Source organism: Oryzias latipes, chromosome 19 (genome assembly GCF_053564925.1).
Source record: "Oryzias latipes strain Hd-rR chromosome 19, Olatipes_Hd-rR_3.1".
Taxonomy (NCBI): domain Eukaryota; kingdom Metazoa; phylum Chordata; class Actinopteri; order Beloniformes; family Adrianichthyidae; genus Oryzias; species Oryzias latipes.
Genome location: NC_136255.1, coordinates 5,446,075 through 5,466,278, shown reverse-complemented (window position 1 = coordinate 5,466,278; position 20,204 = coordinate 5,446,075).

The following is a 20,204-nucleotide window of genomic DNA, read 5'->3' as shown; positions in this document are numbered from 1 at the left end:
CGTTTGCAGGATGAGCCATTAACCTGCCTTTGAGTCCTCTCGCAGGGATGCGTCCATGACTCACCCACGGGGGGTTCACCCTCTGGTCACATAAATACAGAGACAAATGTAATATGGTAAAATGTAGGGGTTAAAACAGAAACACTGTGTTCAAGCAAGGCATGTCAAACGTAAGATGGAAGAGGCGCTGGCCTCTGCGCCGCAGCCGTGACGTGCTCCATGATACACAACAAAGAAATGCAGAAAATCCTCTTTAGTAAAACATGAGAGGGAGACGTCAGCCAGCTTGATTGATGGAATTGTTACAGATTACACTTCGCAATCCTCTAAATTTAGATCTGATTTGGTATCCTTGTTCTGAGCATGGATGGCTGGCCAGTAACCCAGGCATTACCTCAGCTGTGGAGCTGTGAGTGAGCGCAGCGCGCTCCAAGGCCTGGAATGGAGTCTGCTGTCATCCAGCTGTAACAGTAACTGACTCAGTCCAGCCTGCAGTGGAGTGGCAAAACAAGCTCAGTTGTTCACATGTACATGTGTTACTCTCCCTGCTGCAAACCCAAAACACATTTGATCCGGCCTGATCCACACAGAGGCACGGGGTGCTCTGCTTTTCCTCCAGTCCTTTCCCCTTGTTCCTGGTTTTAAATTTTGACAAATGATGATGTTTTGAATAATCACAGATCTGTGATCTGCAATCTCATAACTTTTCTAAATTCTAAAGTTTATTCACATGCTTGATGCCAGAGATTATTTATTTAGTGGAGTATGAAACTGCCTAATATCAATGTAACAAAGACTTTTGGTGGTTGGTGCGATTTGCTTTCTGCGATTTCCTTTGGCTTCTATGCTCTTTCTTATCGCTCTTTTTGTCTGAAATCCTCTGATCTGGTTTGACTTTTCTGTGATCATAATTTTAATCTGTTGACTTTTCTTTGGGTTTCCTGGGCTTTTTTTTCCGGTGAACTTTGCTTAACCCTTTAACACCGGAGCCGTCGCCAGCAACACCTAACAACCACTATAAAGCTGATTCTGACGCAGGGAAAAACAGTTTCCCATATCGGTTTTGCACCGATATGCTACACATTACTAACATAAAGTATTGTTTAACGGTGCAAAGCAGCTTTTTTCTGTGTCAGCTGATTCACGATGATTGCGTAATCACTTCACTATTGTACAGTTTTACATATCAGTGCAAAGCTGGTTTTCTCTGCAGAGTTTTGTTAATTGCATAAATGGTTGAAGAGTTACCGTTAGTGACATCATAAATATGGAACAAACCATTGTGATGTGTGGTGTGACGTGTATCGTGAAGTATTTGTAAGGATAATGGAAGTAACACGAACTTATGACATTCAAGTGATGTTGTACAATGCCCTTACACCACACTAGTAAGGTGTGAGTACTGAATCCTTACACTCTTATCTTATCTTTTGTCCTGAGTTGTGCAATTTTGGTCTATGTCTGTCACCTGTGTTGTTTCGTGTTGCACTTCCTGTTTTATCACGGCTGCACGGTGGCGCAGTGGTTAGCGCTCTTGCCTCACAGCAAGAATGCCCCTGGTTCAAGTCCCAGCTGGGGAACATGAAAAACACAACATCAATGGGGACCTTTCTGTGTGGAGTTTGCATGTTCTCCCCGTGCATGCGCGGGTTCTCTCCGGGGTCTCCGGCTTCCTCCCGCCGTCCAAAAACAAGCTTCATAGGTTAATTGGTTAATCTAAATTGTCCATAGGTGTGAGTGTGAGAGTGAATGGATGTGTGTTTGTGGACATTCTACCCTGCAACAGACTGGCAACCTGTCTAGGGCGTCACCTGCCTTCGCCCACAAGTGGCCGGGATAGGCTCCAGCAGCCCTGTGACCCCGAAAGGGACAAAACGGAATAGAAAATGAAGGAATGAATGAACTTCCTGTTTTATTTTGAAACACTAACTCTCCTCTCGTTTCAGGCCTTCTCTGTTCCCCTACTGTGCAATCTTCCCCGATTGTTTCCACCTGTGTTGCTCTTCCTCATGTTGTAAATAGTCTGTGTCTCCCTTTGTCCTGTGCCAGTTTGTTTGGTTATAATTGTGAGCCATAGCTAAAGCTTTTTCAGAGATTAAAACCTCTTGACCCTTGTGGTATCCTATGACCCCACCCTTACATTGTCGTGTTCTCCCTACCATGATAAAGGTGAAGAGGATTTCATGTAACCCATGGAAACCAGTGAAGATCACAAATCATTAAAGAAAAAAGGTTCAGCGCACTGTCTAGTGGGTCTAAATGACCCAACTCCCAATGTTAAAGTGCCTAGGATAGCACAAGGGTTACAACTCTGCATCTGAGTCCAGCTCTGTGTTCTGTCGAGACACCTGCAGGATATCCACACAAACTATGCTCTATCTAATTTCCTCAATTCTAACAGTCAGGCACCACATAAGGACTGCCCAACAAGCGTGAATTAACAGGCTCCTTGCTCAGTCCGTAGGATTATTGGGGGTTGAAAAAATGAAAACTCTGTACAACACGTCTGTGTCTTACCTACTTCACCCTTACTTACACTTACGTATTGTGAAAGGGTTCGCTATGACCTGTTGCCCGCAGCATGCCTGTAGATAAAAATGTGCAACATTTGTGTCCTATAAGTTCACTGAAGGAGCATTATACTACACTTTGTACAGGCAACCTGTGTGCCCTCTACAGATTTGGCCATTTTTCACCCGCAGACACCTCATATCCACAGGCAGTTGTGGCCAAGGCTTTACGAGCAGAGATCTTAAAGATCTTGAGTCATGCACGCATCACCACAAAAAAAGACAGCACAGTTTTCTTTGCTGCCAATGCTAGCCTGTGATCAGAATGACCAAAAACGTGTTCCTATACCAGAGAAGTTGGTTTTCTGTTGAAAACTGTGGCCCTGGTCCTGGTTCTTACCATGGCCGTTTAACCCTCAGCTGCAAACTGATCTGGTGAAAGCTTCAGGTTGTAGCTTCAAGAAGCCCTGAGTGACATGATTCAGCGTCTCCTTTAAATCCACAGTTTTGCCTGAAATTGAGAGGCAGCTATGGACTAGACTACCCTCTACAGGAGTCTAGCATTGAGCTGAGATTGTCCACTGTGCGGGTGGACAATCCAGTGATGCAGTCCCTTTCTGTAGGTTGTCTTATAATAGTCCCCACATAAAGGACCCCAAAAGAACTGTGAGGGTTCATTTTTAGAAAAGAGCTGGAATCCTTTTACTTCTTCTAAAGAACTAGAATAACACACGTTCCACACATCTCATAAATATTTCATGGCTTCGCTATTCCAATGAACATTCTTTGTTGATTTGATCACGACTGGACTCCTGGAAGTTAGTAATGCTGAGGAGAAGGTATAATGTGCTACTTGGATGGGATATGACTGAGTACAAGCGTGCTCTCATTCCTCCTGAAACTAGTTGTGTACCCTGAATCTTTTTTTAACTTCAGTCTGTTAAAAGGATCCCCACTTAGTTTCCCATCAGCACCACTGTCTGCCAAAAGATTGCATCATTCATAATATGGCCAGGTCAAAAATGTTAGCAGCTTATACAAAATGAAGTCATGTTTTGCTGAAAATCAATTTTTCCTCTAAACATTTGGTGTTTATTCAAAATTTGAGATTGAACTTTTCTGATTATGGACCCAACTGGGAAATCAACGGGCAAAATGTTATGAATTCATTTGTGGACTTTCTGACACAAAACACCAGTTTTCCACTCAAATATCCAAATGCTTACCCACAAATCCCCATCCCCAAATACTTATTTTTAAATAAGATTGATATTTTGTGTTTAAAGCCCTGACATCAAACGGGGAGACAATCTATTGAGCTTTCACTTGCATGCTTCGACAAAGTCCAGGGGTGCCTTTAACGCTTCAAATCAAGCTTGATGCATATAAATTCCTAGCCAACATAAATATTACACTGTTGCTTTGAAATTTAGGAGGACATTTTGAGACAGCCAGCAAGAGATTACAGGAAAATCTAATTTATGAGTCCATTCTCTGCTCACTCTGTAGTTTCAGAGGTGAGCAAAAACACTGCAAAGCTCCTGGTGTGTAAGCCAGAAGCTAACTTCACCAACTCTCATTTTGACTGAAGCCCATTTTAGAAAACCAGATCCACTGGGTTTTGGGAGTTTTCTTTTCTTTGGTATGTTTAATATATTGGTAATTCTGTCATTAATAAACCGTGAACCGATTGTATTTAGTTTATCTGTAAGGGATTACAACAAAAGACTTATAATGAGAATGGTCAAATTTAACCATTTTACACTTGAACACCTAAATAATGCACAGTCTTTGATGACTGTAACTCTTGACCGTTTATGCCAGGGGTGCCCCATTCCAGGCTTCAAAAGCCGGTGTCCTACATGTCTTCCAACCAACCTGCCATTGAGGGTCCTGATTGGCTAAACACACCTGATCCAGGTAATCAGCAGCAGATAAGACAGGGTTTCTGGAAAACCAGCAGGGGGCCGGCCATCGAGGGCTGAATTTGGGTATCCCTGGTTTATGCGATCAATGTAAATCAGTGGATTCTGAAGTGGAGAAAAGCGTCTCTCTTCATAAACACTTAACTACTGTAAAGTGTTGCATATCAATGCAGGGCTCATTTTCTTCGCTTCGGGTTCCCTGGAATTACAGTAATTGTGTAAACAATTGAAGAGTTACGGTAGTCAAAAAAATGTCAACACTCGAACTAAAGCTCTGGTGCTAACGAGGCAACTTTGTCTTGTGAGACTCCAAAATCAGAAATTTAATCAGGATTAAAATAAATGATTTTAACAGAGTGAGGTGGGGGTGGGGTATTTTTCAACTCTTTATTCAACATCCATCCACAAATATCTTAAAAAACTTTTTTAAAATCCCACTCCAACTATATTGAGACGGCCATGCTGCAGCTGTAGAGCAGTCGAGCCCAGATCAGCAGATTGCAGGCCCAATTCCCACCTTACCTGTCCATGTGTCAAAGTGTCCTTGGGCAAGACACTTGGTGGTTATAGGTTGGCGAAAGTGTTTGTCAGAGGAGCCACCATCAGTGTGTGAATGGGACTGTGACTGTAAAAGCTCTATAAGTTTCTGCCATTTACCATATTTATTTCTATAGTAAAATCCCTCTATCGTCTTTTAATTCTTATTATGCAGTTTTTTGTAACATATTTTCTGTGGAGCAGCAGGAGTTCATTAAAATATTTCTCTCTCGGTGCTGGGCAGAATTGTTCGTGCAGAAGTTAGCCATAACATTAGACTTAACTAATTTTTCCATCAACCCTTTGTTTACACTCTCTCCAGCAAGTTTCTCATTGAATGCTGGTCTCGATTCTATTGTACTCTATTTTATTTTATATTAATCTTTTTTTATCTGTATTTATTTCACTTAATTTTTTATTCATCTTATTTTATTCTAGGATTTTTCTCTTTTGTACTGTCTTCCTAGTGAGAAACAACAACTCGTCTCACCCGTGTACTTCTTCGCAAATACTGTGTGGGAAATAACAATAAACCTATCTTGAATCTTGAATCTTGAAGTTTGTCGCACATTGCAAGCCCAAGCTAACATTAACACAGCAAAACAACGGCGAGCAATATCAGAGCTATCCTGGGGAAAATTAAGATCCAAATGGATCTATTTGTCTGCAAGTACATGCTTCAGAATTGTAGCGAAGCAGCAAGAATTTGGTCCACCCATGGCAGCTGCTACATCACAAACCTACGGTAAGCTTCTTCAAACCGCGGGTTTATGTCAGCTCCAGAACCATCAAGATTTGAATAAAGAAATACTTAAAAATGCAGTTCTCATCTTAAACTTTAATATACGTCCTCCATCATAAGAAAAACTCTACAAGAACTTGTTATATACATGTTATATACACCATTTTCATTGAGGTGGGCCTTTATAAAGAGAATGGAGCTTTATAAAGAGGTTTAGAACCAGGGGAAAAAAACGATAAAAGATTTTCACCTATCCAAGCCGTGTTCAAAATTCTGCAATTAGAAAAATGTTTTCTCAGTCAGTGAAGAACAATTAGCTATAAATTTATTCAATTTTTGTTTTGCTAAATCCTCAGAATTCCAAGTATGTTTTCACCTGGCCCCTAACAAGTCCCAAAAGCACTTGTGACCGTTATATATCACTCATCCAAGTCTCTCCAGTTCAGTTAATTTTCAACTGGTTCCATGAAGACCTACAAGAATTTAGAAATACCACATACATAGGCAGACTTTATTTGTCACTTCAATTGGTATAAAAATAAAATAATACATGATACAAAATTGTACACATGTGCACACACTCAGACACACATAAAGCCATAAGTAAAACAAAAAGTAAACATTGAAAAGCGATCTTTTTGCTTAATTTTTCTTGTTGGTTTGAATACTAAAATGGGTGAAACCAGATTAAAATTGGTAAAAAAAACAACAACAACACAGTTTAATAAAAGTATGTACACTGTAGCTCAAACCCTTTCAATCTCTCTGGTGAAATTTAGTCTTCGATACAACTGAAAAATAGGTTGTATTAACTGTGCTCTTATTTTTGTATATGAGATTAAAATTGTGGTCAAATCCCCATTACATCCAAGTGCCACCTTATTTGTTTACATTCTTTTTAATAATATTCTATTTCAGTCAGACAACTCTTGCAGAAGAATATTTATTTCACAACATCTTTAGGTTGACATTCACAATTTGATTCACAACTTCGTTTTGGCATAAGGCTCCGTTCAATTCCTTGAGACACTTATTTTTTCCATACACTTTCGGGTAACAACCCCCGTAACGGAGCCCACAGGTGGAAGCCGGGGAGGAGGGAGGGGCAAAGAATGAGCGCTGAAGGTAAGAGAGAATGAACAATTGTACACCTGACTTAAATAGGACGCTAAGCAGGTGAGTTAATTAACTGACCCGCCCTAGGGGAGTAACCTGCAATTCTGCCGAGTGTCTGCCCGAAATGCGACGAGTCGCTATTTCAGTCAGACAACTCTTGCAGAAGAATAGGTAACACTTTATATTAAGATTCCTTAACAAGCTTTGTAAACACATTAACAAGCATTATAAATGAATTTATAGGGTGTTAGTAAGACATTTATTAGTACAATAAGTCTAATAAGGTTTATTAAATTACTTAGTTAACACATTTACAAGCATTATTATTATGATGTTTTCAAGATGCTAATGATGCATTTACTGATATTATAGGTACCTAACAAATGTGCCAGTGTTAATAAGCTTAATAAGATTTATTGACAACCTTTGTTAACAAATTAAGAAGTATTATTATTGTTTGGGGTTCTAGTAAGATATTTATTAGCATTATAGATGCCTGACACAAGCCTAAGTGTTCATAAGCTTAATAAGTTTTATTAACTAACTTAACAAATTAATAGGCTTTATTAATGTGTCAGATGCTAGTAAGATATTTATTAGCATTATAAATGTCTTGCAAATATCTGAAAGTGATAATAAGATTTAACATCTAAAGTCAGACCATTGTCTTCTAAATCCATATTTCTAAACTGCTTATAAGCTTTACAAATGTATTAATTAACTTTGTTAATAGTTTATTAATTGTTTTGCAGCACCTCATCTAAAGTGTGGACGTATTTTACCACAAACAACCACAAAGCATAAAGATTGTAAAAAGAACTTTATGACGTTAAAACAGACTAAACATACACAAATCGTTCTGTAAAAGATATATAATAATTTAATTCAGACAAATAAAAAATATTAAAAAACATATAGACTGGTGTTGGATGACTCTAGCATCATAGCTATAAGGATAAAGTATTAGCATCTATCCTGAGTGAAACATTCATTGCAAATCCCATCACCAGGAGACAGTTCTCTGCATTCAATGCCAACTGCATTCAACCACTGTTGCCTTGCTTCAAAGTCCACAAGAAAGTTGCACAAGCCAGTCATTTTTGAAGACCGAAGACAATAAACCTACAGGAGCCATGCTAAAGCTAACACGCTAACGACCGACCGGTACAGAATCAAAGATGGGCGGGGCTATTTTCGTCACCTGTGTGGAAGCAAAGTCTAAGAGGCCATTCAATTGGCTGAAAGTGAGCATGCCTGTTTTGCTGATGAGTTTGATTGACAGATTCATTAGCCAATGGTGACATTAGTTAACCTGGGCAGGTTAGCGTGTTAGCTTTAGCATGGCTCCTGTAGGTTTATTGTCTTCGTTCTTCAAAAATGACTGGCTTGTGCAACTTTCTTGTGGACTTTGAAGCAAGGCAACAGTGGTTGAATGCAGTTGGCATTGAATGCAGAGAATTGTCTCCTGGTGATGGGATTTGCAATGAATGTTTCACTCAGGATAGATGCTAATACTTTATCCTTATTAGCTATGATGCTAATCATCCAACACCAATATATATGTTTTTTTTAAAAATTCGTTTGTCTGAATTAAATTATTATATATCTTTTACAGAACGATTTGTGTATGTTTAGTCTGTTTTAATGTCATAAAGTTCTTTTTACAATCTTTATGCTTTGTGGTTGTTTGTGGTAAAATACGTCCACACTTTAGATGAGGTGCTGCAAAACAATTAATAAACTATTAACAAAGTTAATTAATACATTTGTAAAGCTTATAAGCAGTTTAGTAATATGGATTTAGAAGACAATGGTCTGACTTTAGATGTTAAATCTTATTATCACTTTCAGATATTTGCAAGACATTTATAATGCTAATAAATATCTTACTAGCATCTGACACATTAATAAAGCCTATTAATTTGTTACGTTAGTTAATAAAACTTATTAAGCTTATGAACACTTAGGCTTGTGTCAGGCATCTATAATGCTAATAAATATCTTACTAGAAACCCAAACAATAATAATACTTCTTAATTTGTTAACAAAGGTTGTTAATAAATCTTATTAAGCTTATTAACACTGACACATTTGTTAGGCACCTATAATATCAGTAAATGCATCATTAGCATCTTGAAAACATCCTAATAATAATGCTTGTAAATGTGTTAACTAAGTAATTTAATAAACCTTATTAGACTTATTGTACTAATAAATGTCTTACTAACACCCTATAAATTCATTTATGATGCTTGTTAATGTGTTAACAAAGCTTGTTAAGGAATCTTAACATAAAGTGTTACCGAAGAATATTTATTTCACAACATCTTTAGGTTGACATTCACAATTTGATTCACAACTTCGTTTTGGCATAAGGCTCCGTTGTATTCCTTGAGACACTTATTTTTTCCATACACTTTCGGGTAACAACCCCCAACACCAAGATCATCCAGAAGAAGAAAATGTAAATGTGAATGTATAATCAGTGTGTAAATAAGATGAGGTGTGTTTTCGGCGTCATTCCATTTTCACTTCATTTCATTTCATTTCATTTCATTTCATTTTCCAGTATGACTGCTATGTGTTTACCCGGCACCATTGACCGTTTGGCCGATCCCTTCGAGAACCACTCTACGAAGGGAACATTCTATCTAGTGTATCTGCTATGTGTTTACCCGGCACCATTGACCGTTTGGCTGATCCCTTCGAGAACCACTCTACGAAGGGAACATGCTATCTAGTGTATCTGCTATGTGTTTACCCGGCACCATTGACCGTTTGGCCGATCCCTTCGAGAACCACTCTACGAAGGGAACATTCTATCTAGTGTATCTGCTATGTGTTTACCCGGCACCATTGACCGTTTGGCCGATCCCTTCGAGAACCACTCTACGAAGGGAACATGCTATCTAGTGTATCTGCTATGTGTTTACCCGGCACCATTGACCGTTTGGGCCGCTCCCATTCGAGAACCACTCTACGAAGGGAACATGCTAACTAGTGTATCTGCTATGTGTTTACCCGGCACCATTGACCGTTTGGGCCGCTCCCATTCGAGAACCACTCTACGAAGGGAACATGCTATCTAGTGTACCTGCTATGTGTTTACCCGGCACCATTGACCGTTTGGCCGATCCCTTCGAGAACCACTCTACGAAGGGAACATGCTATCTAGTGTATCTGCTATGTGTTTACCCGGCACCATTGACCGTTTGGGCCGCTCCCATTCGAGAACCACTCTACGAAGGGAACATGCTATCTAGTGTATCTGCTATGTGTTTACCCGGCACCATTGACCGTTTGGCCGCTCCCTTCGAGAACCACTCTACGAAGGGAACATGCTATCTAGTGTATCTGCTATGTGTTTACCCGGCACGATTGACCGTTGGGCCGCTCCCGTTCACCAGGGGAGCATACTATCTGAAGAGAGAGAGAGAAGACTGGAGGGGAGCAAACGAGATTACACAACCTGATTCAATTTAAACACCATGCATTTTATAGTCATCATTCGCGGCTTCCACTTGAGGAAGGACTTCTCTTAAGATAATTATTTTCCTTACGCTTTAGGGTAACAAAACCCCCAACCCAAGATCATCCAGAAGAAGAAAATGTGAATGTAAAATCAGTGTGTAAATAAGATGAGGTGTGTTTTCGGCGGCATTCCATTTTCACTTCATTTCATTTCATTTTCCAGTATGACTGCTATGTGTTTACCCGGCACCATTGACCGTTTGGGCCGCTCCCGTTCGAGAACCACTCTACGAAGGGAACATGCTAACTAGTGTATCTGCTATGCGTTTACCCGGTACATTGACCGTTTGGCCGCTCCCATTCGAGAACCACTCTACGAAGGGAACATGCTATCTAGTGTATCTGCTATGTGTTTACCCGGCACCATTGACCGTTTGGGCCGCTCCCATTCGAGAACCACTCTACGAAGGGAACATGCTATCTAGTGTACCTGCTATGTGTTTACCCGGCACCATTGACCGTTTGGCCGCTCCCGTTCGATAACCACTCTACGAAGGGAACATGCTATCTAGTGTATCTGCTATGTGTTAACCCCGGCACCATTGACCGTTGGGCCGCTCCCGTTCACCAGGGGAGCATACTACCTAAAAGAGAAAGGGAAAGAAATGAAATGGGAGCCGACAGAAGAAGTACTCATACCTGATTTTAGCACGTAAAGCCCACGTCCGCAACACGCTGTGCGGAACTACAATTTTAGCCGCCATGAACGACCCTAGGATGACACAAACTTACATCCAATACATGACATCCTATGCCATGCTGAAATAACCCCATATTCGAAGCTTCCATCTCATACTATGACGGGGTTAACGGCCAGAAACATTTCATCTGGCATAATATTCACACAAGCTCAGTAACATCCATTATTCTAAGCTGCCATCACACTATGACGGGCTCGACGCCACAACATCCATTAGGCATGCTACTCACGCAGGCTTAGTAACTTCCATTATTACGAACTCCCAATGACAATTCCACAACGAGCTTAACGGCCACAAGTTCTCCTATTTGGCATACCAATTAAACGCCCTCAAACCTCCATGAAGTCGAGTTCCAGTACACTAACATATAAATGCACTTACGAACCAATTTTGTAGCTCCATCGCATACCAATACAAACCCAGAACATCCTTAAGTTTTTAGGCTTCCACCTGACAAATAATTTTCTTTCAACATTTATAATCCAAGAATTTCACACTCATTCCGCCGCTGACATAGATTGATCCAAGCCAGAAGTGTCCTTGGAACGCAGAGGAGGTCCACCACCTCTTCACTTTCAGTGCAGCAATAGGTGCGTTGAGCAGTCATCGTTGCAGCACCAGACCAGGGAATGCAGGGGTGACGATCGGCAGAAATGGAGCAGCTGACCGGGGAGTAGGCGTTCGCAGGCTCAGGATGCGATGCATAGATAAAGACAAAACCAGTATTAGTCTTGGCAAAGAACATATAAATAACCCAGAAACTGATCAGTTTCAAAATGCTTGAGACAAAATGGAATAACACTGCTTTTAAAAGAACAATTCTGAGAAGCGAAATTCGGTAGAAGTTAAGAAAAAATCCCATTGTGGAGTCATCGCACAATGGAAACCACCAGAATCACAAATTCCAACAGAGAAGTGACAGTGAAATACAGAACCTGCACAAAATCTTAACACCAAATTTTATGTACACCAGTGGTAAGAGAAGTAACCTTCAAAAGTTCCAAAGGGACGCACCTGCGGAAGGTCACAGAGGAGCAGGCACTGGTAAGTATAACCGAGGACCAAGGAAATTGTAGATGAGGAAGGTCAACATCACACGTAGCAACGGAGTGCGGCTCGGCCGGATTTGATTCTTGCATCCGATAATAGAGGTGCTGGAATAGGTGGAAACAAAGCACAGACCACTGAAATGAAGTAACCAAGGACGTCCGGATACTCCAAAGACAGGATGAACGACGTGCAGCATAACACGAAGATTACATAGGGACAGAGAGGTGCGCATCAAAACCAAGATCCGAGCAGAAACAAATGATCCGGATGGCGGAGACCCATCCGTCTTCCTTGAATAAAGCGGAACCGACATCCAAAACGAGTGTCTGACAAAACAACTTATAGAGATGGCATAGTCAGCCGAGCGAAAACGAAAATCAGAAGGAACACGAGGAAAAAAGCCGCCGATGCCAAAATTAAAGCGGAGGAACTGAGGCGCGACAGTTCCCACACAATCGCGTCAACATGAACGTCCGGGTGTCACCTTAGTGCCGATCCAAAACAGAAACGGCCACTGGGAAAAACCCATCATGAACCCCCACGACAAATCCCCAAACAACCAAAGAACACACAACCAGAATGCCAAAAAACAAAAACAAAACACCAGTGTGCGTGAGAAGACAGGCCAAGCGCAAACTGACAGACGTACACACAACAGGGCAGAATTTAGTTCCGCCGAAAGCCAGGGGGACACTCGCCACTTTACCTCCTCTCCCCCTCACACTAAAGAGACCTACCCACAAACCAACCAAGCCAAATACAGGTCAACTAGCAATTGTACGCAGCTTCAAAGAAAGCAAAACAATGAGCCGCCACTGAATAATGGCCCAGACAGCAGAAACCGGACCAGAGTTTGAAAACGCACTGTGCCTTATCAAGAACTGCAAGTCCCAGGGTCCTTAGGAGCGTGACGCCACAGACGACAGCGACAGCAGGAAAACCCGGAAGAAAACACAGCACAGAAGCCGAGGCCAACGCACGCCTCTCACCAAGCATTCCGGCGACTACGGCACCCAAAAACGCTGAGACATCTCCCGATCGATCGCCACAGACAACCCGACAGAAGCAGGAACCGCTCCGTAGACACGCAACGCGACACGCAGACACGCGACACGAGACCCGCGGATCCGAAGACGAGCCACGAGCCGGAAGCCGAAACACATCTGCCCCCCCCCCCCCCCCCCCCCCCCCCCCCCCGTAAGAAGGGGGGAACCAACAAACAGAAGAACGGGGGAGAACACCATGACGCAGAAGGAGAACAGCGAACACTGAGAATCGGCGAAGAGGAACGCAGCGCTGCTGTGAAAAGGATGAAGATCCAACAAGATCCGACAAGGACCGGTGGGACAGTGAAAAGACAACAGCGAGCACAGGGAACTGCAAAGAATGAGCGCTGAAGGTAAGAGAGAATGAACAATTGTACACCTGACTTAAATAGGACGCTAAGCAGGTGAGTTAATTAACTGACCCGCCCTAGGGGAGTAACCTGCAATTCTGCCGAGTGTCTGCCCGAAATGCGACGAGTCACTATTTTTTTTCATGATTACAATGCTGCTACAGTAACAGTGTAAAAATGTTGGAATAATAACAAAGTTGGTAAAAGGATGCTGAGGTTGGAGCTACCAGGAAAGAGGTGTAGAAGAAGAACAAGGTGGAGGTCCTTGGACTAGATGAAGGCAGATGGTTCACCTTGGTAACCCTTAGATGGAGCAACCAAAAGGCAAAGTAGAAAAAAATGGCTTGTGACATTAAGGTCAATCTCAACAAAAACTAAACCCACAATGTAAAAACAAAAATCATCAAAAAATAAATGAACCTGGTTTACCTGCCTATAGGTCATAGAAATTCATACTTGGATTAAAGCGACATGCAGATCCTAGAGACAATTCCAGGATTACATTACTAAATGTTTAGAAGAAATCTTGAGGGTTTTGTGCTTTGTCTTGAAACAGCTTTCTTTGAAAGCTAAATGAGTGTGTTGTGTCCTGAAATAAAACATCTGCTCTGCAGTCTGGGTGCCATCATCCCCGTAAGGTACACAATATTCTGCATCTTTAGGGCAAGTGTGCGCCATCCAGAAAGTCTTCAGTAAGCGGAGAAAGTTGAAGGAAACAATCCATCACTCAGGGTAAACTCTAAACAGCCCAATGACACGTGGCAATATAAAATGGAAAATTCAAATAAACACCAGTAGCCCTGTTTGAAGGCACCCCTGGTACCACAGCCCAAACACTGGGCATTTGAGTAATCATTAACAGTCATAACTCAGCATGCTGAAGATTTTAAATAAACAGTATACTTCTGTAAAACATATACAACAAGGCCCAAATTTACTTAAGCCGTATCACAGGAATCTGTGAGGTAAAGGACACTCACCAGCCATGCCAGACCGTGTCTTTTAATGTCACGTTCCCTTTTTTCATCAACACTGGAGCGTTGGGTTAGAAAAACTTACCACTGTATGCCCTGGTGGCCTCCTAGCTGATTTGTGGATGTTGCATGACATAACGAGAAACCTAAATTGTTTTGAAACCCTCAAACCAAGTCTATACATTGTCCCTGTGATTTATGTCACTAATATACTTTAAGGAGCACCAGAGGACACTTTGTATTTCTAAAGTCCTTTTCTACAGGGCAGCCTGGAGCTCAACTGTCATGGAAGAAAGAAAATCTGGTCAATTAAGTACTTGTAAATCATACGTTCATTGTTGTTTTCTAAAACTACAATCTGGAGAACATGCTGCGATTGTCTGCCTTTACGCTCCTAGGTGGAACCCTTTGCTTAATTTGCTCCTAATGGAGTTTGATTACACAGCTATTAAACTCTGTGAACCCACATGGTACTTTCAGGCTGCCAGGTTTCAAAGCAAATTTTCCAGGTAGGGCATCATCTTAAGAGCAAAATCCAAAGGACCTCACTTAGAGCACAAATTAAGGTTATTATATTATACTGCAGTCAGTTCAAGGCAATTAAACCAAAAAAAGAAAACAAAAACCTAATGTAAGAACAGAATGGAGAAGAATATTATGCAAGACCAATGAAATCTAAAATATTTGATGCGTTCTTTTGCACTGGTAATTTATAGAAGTTCCATCTAGAAGCAGGAGTAGGATGCGGATGTAGGTTAGGGTTTGGATAAGTTGTGATGGTTTCTATGAGCTGATGGAAGTAAACCTCCAATCACTAATGCCAAATGTCAGAGAAAGTCATTAAAACACACCAATGGTGACCCATGGAGATGGGGAGTATGAAAGAAAAAAAACCATGCCCCATTTTTTGTCTACAGATATGAAAAGGAGGAAGGACAGTGTGACATTTTTTGTGAAAGAAAATGATATTAGCTGTTTGAGGCTTCAGTGAAAAAACCCCAAAAAACAATGGTTATATTTAGTTTCAACCTTCTAATTTTTTTGGGTGCCATTAAGTTGCTAAACAATTGCTTTGTTAGTGAAAGAGAGCACAGACAAATATGCAACTGTGCCAAAAGTATCATCTATCAATGGACTGATGGATGGATGGATGGATAATCTCACTGAACATTACAAGCTTAACAAAACCATTGCTGATGATTCTGGAGGACACTTCAAGAATATTGTTGGACCTACAATAGAATATAATAGAATAGAATGCATCATTATCATGCAAGATGCACTTTATCAAAGTGCATCTGAAATCATAAGAATTACAGAAAATCATAAAAAGCAAAATAATCCAGTGTAAAAAGACTAACAAAAAAAAGTGTATGTAAACAAATGCAAGTTGATGGATCACTGCTTTCATTTTATAATAAAAATACAACTTTAAAAAAATAGGAAACTCCAAAAAGGAAACATGTCAAGCCAAATTAAATAAAATCTTCACAATTACCTTCATAAAAAAAGCAAAGTATTGTTTTTTTATGTGTTTGAGGTTTTGATATTTCTCATAGATTTAATAGATTAAAGAAATTATAGATCAGTTTTGATCTTTTCAATATTTAAACAAGGATGTTCGAATGTAAATCATGGTTTACAAGATTTCAGTAACATCAATCTAACATGCTTTTAACAATCAAAGTGGACTTCATTTTATAGATGTACAACTTTTGTAGGATCTTAGTCATAATTACATAAAAAAAGAAACAAAAAACTTTAAGTATGTCATTCTGCGGCCCCCTGAGAGCCATTACTAACCCAGTATCTTGTTTCAGAGCAGGAGAACCTCCAACATGTTGCTTTTGGCTCCAAACCAAATCACAATAGCACACAAATGATCCATTCAGACAAGAAGTGCAGCTCTTTTGGAATGATTTGCTTTGGACAAACCTCCACACGGCTCAGAGGACAGAACTCTGCCCACCTCCACCGCTGACCTCAAAGCGTCTGGCCCCTTTCCCATCAGAAAATGAGGTAATCAGAGCCGTTTTAAGCCATTTCTGTGGCTGCATGGTTGATCCAGCTGTACAGAGGACCCAGATAAACAGCACTGGCTCCCTCTCAACATGTTATCCTTTTTTCAGACTTTAACGTTTACCCCCGCCTCACTCAAGTCGTCCCATCCCTCAGGAGTGTTGGACTCGGAAATAGCTGTCACTGCAGGCGCTCTCTGTCTCACTGGACGCTGTTTGAATGCAGAGGCTTCAAACGTGTAAACTGAAGAAGGAGCTTGGAATGACCTCAATGCTACACTAGAGGAGTTCACATAAGTAGAGTTTGCTTCAGATTATTGTTCACCTTCAATGAATCTGTGTCCACTTTGATTAACGTTTTGATCTGAAGTGAACAAAATTCATGTTTGGTCCAAAGCAAGAATCCTCCAGGATTAGTGGCTTTTTCGGGAGGCAGAGGCATTCATCAGATTCCCCAAACACATTCAAGCACAAACGGCATCGTGTGTCAGGTGCTGCTTTCAGAGCTGCCAGTGTCCGTTATCAGAAACTTGGCAGTGGAAAGGATCCGAGCCAACACGGACCGGCCTTTCTCTCAACCACATGCTTCTCTTTGTGGGTTTTGGTGTTTCTGTCTGGATTAAGCTCTACCTTGACCTTCAGCCAGTTTTTCCTGCAATGTTTTGGAGCCAGAAGCAATCCTGAATCAAAATTGATAACCATGTGACACATATGGGCATGCAGCAGAAACGTTAAAGGGCAAAACAGATTTAGATTTTCTGTCACACACTACTCTTTTACCGTGTAGTTAAAGTGTATTGTCCTAAATAAAAGAGTCACAGCTCATGAGCTCATCGTCCGTTGCACAAAAACGTTTGTTTATCGGTGAGATGTGCGTTAACCTCAGCAGACATGTGGGTGTAATACTGATCTGGGTGTGGGTTACACTGCCTCCCCTCCTGTGGTAATTTACAGTGCTATTATCATAGCTTACGTAGTCTCTAGCAAACCATAAATCCATGTGCCAGTTCCCCAACGATGTGGGTGTTTGACAGTTTGTAAAGGTCTCTGCACCTTAAATATCCTTTGATGATCATCCATAAAAACATTAGTGTGGTGCGTTTTTCAATGGCCAAACAGTGAAGAGATTAAGCCACGAACTGTTTCGAGTTAAGTAAACTCCTCCCTGGAACTCGTAGAAGTATGGTTATATAAAATGATTCTATCCTAAACAATGTTGAGTTGAAGATGCATCCCTGTGCTCTCTTATGCGCAGCCAGGCTGTTAGATTTAAGGCAATTAGACAATCAGTGTGTAGTTTGTGTAGACATCCTAGGGCATCTCTGATCACGTCCCCCCCCTGTGCATGAAGCATTTGCACATGCTCAGTAAGGAGCCAGGATGCGCACTTTACCAACAACTGGAAAAGGCTATATATGGTGGCATATGGTGGCATCACCCGTACATCATAAGTCTGTTAAATTACATTATTCTCACAAATCCTTTACAATACATTTACCACATGACAATGGTATGTTCCATTTCCATTATGTACCTTGAGGGAACTGCATGACACACCTTTACTTCTCTTCAGGACCCCTACGAGAGCATTAGCAGCAAAAATGTGGTGATTACCAGAGATTTCTGGCAACGGACATTCCTGAATGTTGTTTTAAGTTGCCATGTTAGAAACTACACAGGGTTGGATCTGAATATTACACAGATAGGAGACCATTTAGGAAAAGCAGGTAGTTAAGCACTTAAATTATTATTTTTTTATCAGACACTGGGTTTGTTTTGTGTAAAACCTACCGACATGTTTCGGCGGTATGCCTTCCACCTTCGTCAGGGTCGTCCCATGGGACGTCCCCCGAAACATGGTAGGTTTTACACAAAACAAACCCAGTGTCTGATAAAAAAAAAATAATTCAAGTGCTTAATAGAACTTATAGACACAATGAACTTCATTGAATCAAAAGCAGGTAGTGTCCATCTATTTTCTTGTATGTTTTTATCCCCTTATCACCGTATGTCGCTCAGTTGAAATCTATCATATAATCCAGGACTCCACCTCATTTGTTATTAATTAATTAATTAATTAATTAATTTATTATTATATATTACTTTGAACGGAAACAAATTAAAGAATATATACTTATATAATTGAAAAGGATCAACATGTTGTGACAAGTTTAGCCCAGAGTTGTTTCAGAATCCAGGCCTGCATGACAGCATTTTTAGGACATTGCTGCTGTATTAAACCTGAGAAAAACAGTTAGGAGCATCACAAACAGGATTTTTCCCTCTTTCATTACTACCAGATTCAAGCCAGTCATTGGATGTGCGCTTAGCAAAAAGGAGTCTATTTAAATGTACCACAAGTAGTTTATGCTAAAAGTGAGGTGGTATACTTGGTTTATTTGTTGTATACTATATATATATTGTCAAATGAAAATGTTCAAGTTTAGTAAAGAAGAATTTAGTTACTGTACGTCCTTCACTACATGTACATGTCAGAGTGCCCGCAGGTGCATGGTCGCCTGCGACAACCACCTAAAGGCGTGCTCTAAAGGATATCACAAATCACAATGGAATTCAATATCATATAATTTATATTTGGAACAAAAGTAAGAGTATAATAGATCACCAGGGATCACTAGCCACGGTTTTGCACACACGTATATCGTGAACCCCCCCCCCCCCCCCCCCCACCTCGTGGGCGCATCATCGTTCACACCGAATGCAGTTTGCTCATTAAATTCATGTTCATCTTTTTTTGTTTTAACATGCATCGTTGCTGCTTGACGTTTGTCCTAAAGTGTGTTGACCCGAAGTTCCGAAGCGTGTGGGAGGAGCTTCAGTCCGACCTCATCATGGAGGACACGGATGATGAGAGGTCAGGTTTATTTAGCCGCTGCTCCTCTATAACCATGGGGACGGGCTATATAGCAGCAAGGGACATAGTGAAAGAATGTAATTCTGCACTCCCCTGATTCTTTCACTTTTTTAAATATCTTTTTGCTTTTCATGATGTAATGTCTCTTTGCATTGGAGACTTTTTTTCGCGAGGCCTGTGAAAAATCCCAGAAAGCAACCGATGCTCCGTTTAGAGCTGCACATTTTTTGATAAAGAACAAAGAAGCCAGTTAGGCCTCTATGTAGACCACTGACCAATGATCAGACAAATCACAGACTGTTGGTAAAAGGTAACAGTAATAACCCTTGTGGTATCCTAGGCACTTTAACATTGGGAGTTGGGTCATCTAGACCAGTGTTTTTCAACCAGTGTGCCGCGACACACTAGTGTGCCGTGGGAGATGGTCAAGTGTGCCGTGGGAAATTGCCCTCATTAACTGAAAAATTAAAAATTTCCCATCTCCAGGATTTCAGCTCTCTGTTCATCCAAACAGGCCCTGATAAAACACTGAGGAGTTAAGAATATAAAAGATCGTAAAATACTTTTTCTTTGCGTTTATTTTATTTTATTAAAGACATTTTGATAAGAATGACGTACCGCGATTCAGCTGCAACTCCGGCTGTATTTTGGAAAAGTCCCGTCCTTTTAACTGTCTCCACCAATCATTCTTGGGGAGCTTAATCACATGTCATCAGTCTGACCAATCAGAAGTGGTTAAAGTCTTCACTTCCTTGTCCCGATTTAGCTCGTAAAGTCGCTCAGTTCTAACAAAAATACCAGCTAAAGCTCGTCTTTATCGGTGCAGCTT